This window comes from Nicotiana attenuata, unplaced genomic scaffold (assembly GCF_001879085.1).
Source record: "Nicotiana attenuata strain UT unplaced genomic scaffold, NIATTr2, whole genome shotgun sequence".
NCBI lineage: Eukaryota > Viridiplantae > Streptophyta > Magnoliopsida > Solanales > Solanaceae > Nicotiana > Nicotiana attenuata.
The window spans coordinates 3770-6525 of record NW_017685948.1 but is presented as its reverse complement, the minus strand read 5'-3'; the positions used below and the strand labels follow the sequence as shown (position 1 = coordinate 6525).

Here is a 2756-nt window from a genome sequence, read left to right as displayed (position 1 = left end):
TTAGTATATTTCTGCATCTTGCCAATGGCTTGTAACCCACCTTTCCATCCATGCCAATTGTGCATCATCGCTCTGTCCGGATACCCTGTAAATGTAAAATTAATTTTATTCATTGATGGTGTAACGAGAATATCTGATTTTTTTAGCGCAGAAAAGATGTTAAATATACCATTGGTCAGTGTAAGCGTGGATAGTGGCAAAATCAATCTCATTAATAAGATGGTTACTGATGAAATCTGTTCCAACTTGATAACCAGGATTAACTTGCTTTCTTTCAGGAATTGAATCGCCATAAAATCCCTCCATTCCTACCTCTAACAAGTGTTTGTTGTCTAGTGACTTCACAAAACTTGCCATTTCTTGAACCCAAACCTAGAGTAATATCAGTAAAAAATCAAAATTTTACAGCAAAAAGTCAGTCATTGATATTTCTAAATAACTAATTTGGAAATGAAATAAGAATTTATTTCTTAAGACTCACATTAACAGTTTTTCCAGAATAGTCAGTTTGGTCACGTGGCTCATTAATGAGTTCCCATGCCATGATTGTTGGATCATCTCTGTAAGAAACTCTAGTAATGGTATTGAACCTTGTAACAACTTTCTGTAGAGATTTCAACACAAGAACATAAATTAATTAACCAAACTAACTTCATCAATTTTACTTAATAATGAAGGTACTAGGTGGATTGAAGATTAGAATGCATAAATATCAAACAAATATTGCCCTTTAAGTGAAAAAAGTTTCATGCATTGCTATTCATACCTTAATGTGGTTCTTATAATAATCTTTGAGTGTAGGATGAGTGTAGAAATCATCATCATTATTGATCTGAGCCCCTGCTTTTCGCGCTCACTGAACATATTGAGCTTTCCCTCCAAAGTCATTCCAGTTGTTTACAAAGCTCAAGATTAAGCGAACACCATATTTTTTAGCTTCCGAGATCACAAAATCCAAACCCTAAATCCAGAAAAATACACAATAATAACCCTAATTAGAAACAATTAAAAGAAGTATCTAATTAACTAATGGCATATTTCATATTGCTTTGACAATTGAACCAGAAAATATTTTGTCATGGAATTTAAATTATATACATGTCACCATATAAAGGTTTTTTACATTAGCATAACCCTATATATCTTCCAAATTACCATATCAAATATAAAATTACATATTGTTGTATGTTAACTTAACTTGGTAATGTAAAAATTCTTTATGCAGTCGTTGCACAGAACATAAACCTTTACCTGAAAAACACGTTCATCATAAACACCAGATGATACTTGTAATGCTCTGTCACCTCCATCACTGAAAGCCCACGTGCGACAAACAGAAAGACCAGCAGAGGCTGCATCTTTAAGAACCTCAGAGACTTTGTACCTCTCACTAGGTTCAGCAGCAACATGCATCAACCAATAAGAGTTGAAACCATTGAATAGAAAAGGTGATCCATTAAGTTCAAAATGAGCATCTTTAACTGTTATAAACCCTGCATTAGCATTTCTTGGAACCCTAGCTTCACATGCAAGAGCTAAGAACAAGATCAAGAGCCCAGAAATACAGCTAGTTTTTGTAAAATACATTTTGTAGTTTAAGTTCTATAGTGAATGGGAGAGATTTGATATGTTAGAGAGAGTCACCTATTGTGGGCTTTTATAATGAGTTGAAGATAAGGAAATTTACTAAAAATAGCAAATTTCCAAGAACTAAGAAGACTTTCCTAGTGGATGGAAACTGAAATTTGCAAGTTCACCAGAAAATATTTTATTTTTAAAGGTATCATGGGAGGTTGATAGAAGAGGAAGGAAGTTATTTGCAACTTCAAGCAGCAACATGCAAAACCTTCTTCACCCTAAAATGAGCTTCGTAATTCATACTGCAGTACACAAGTTTTAAAAAAAAAATTAATAAGTTGCAACACATAACCATTAATACTGGAGTATTCAAACTGCAACGTGGAATTGCAACACATAACCATTAATATTGGAGTATTAAAACTGTAACGTGAAAATATCAAACGACCATTCCTCTCCTAACATTTCAATTTATAAAATTTTAGAACTTTCCAAAAGAAAATGCTTAAAAGCTCACTCTCCTAAACAACAATTAAGATAGTTTACTCTCAAAGAGAGGCAATGCTCACATGATATAGAAGTAAAAATTCTTACCCTGCCAAGTCTCAGAAGTCAATAAATATGAATTTCGTGAATCTTAAAACTTACTCAAGGGTACGCCCCCAACCAATTGATCCGCCTCAATCAGAGGGAACTAACATAAATATCCAAGTTTAGATGAATTGTGCAATCCTCAAGTATATGGGATTGTTGTCCAGTCGCAACTTTAAACTTCTTCATTCAGCGACTGGTAAGCAATACTGGCGATAATTGAAACCGTACTGAACTATAAGGAAGGTGAACCGATGAGAACCACACTAAGTGAAAACATATGAAGATCTTAGCTTCTTTAGGATAATACCAACGACTGAAACTGAACATGCCTTGCTTCAGGGAAAAATCCTATCTACATTGAATGAAGAATATAGATAGTAAAGAAAAATATTATAACTTTCTTAAATGCAAGAAATTTTCTTATATATTGTCAACCATGGTAACTATTGCTTCCAAACTCTCACCTTTGAAAGGTTGAAATACAGCACATTGATATTTCACCCAGATTGTAACCAAACCAGTTTCGTCATGAATTAGACCTTTACCAACAATTTCAATATAATGGCCTTTCAGTTTTGAGATGA

The 2756-nt window shown here is 33.6% G+C and overlaps 1 pseudogene; it reads right to left on the bottom strand.

Annotated features, from left to right (window-relative positions):
• Positions 1 to 15: 15 nt before the first annotated feature.
• LOC109222175 lies at positions 16 to 1587 on the bottom strand (annotated as a pseudogene).
• Between the last annotated feature and the right edge of the window lie 1169 nt (positions 1588 to 2756).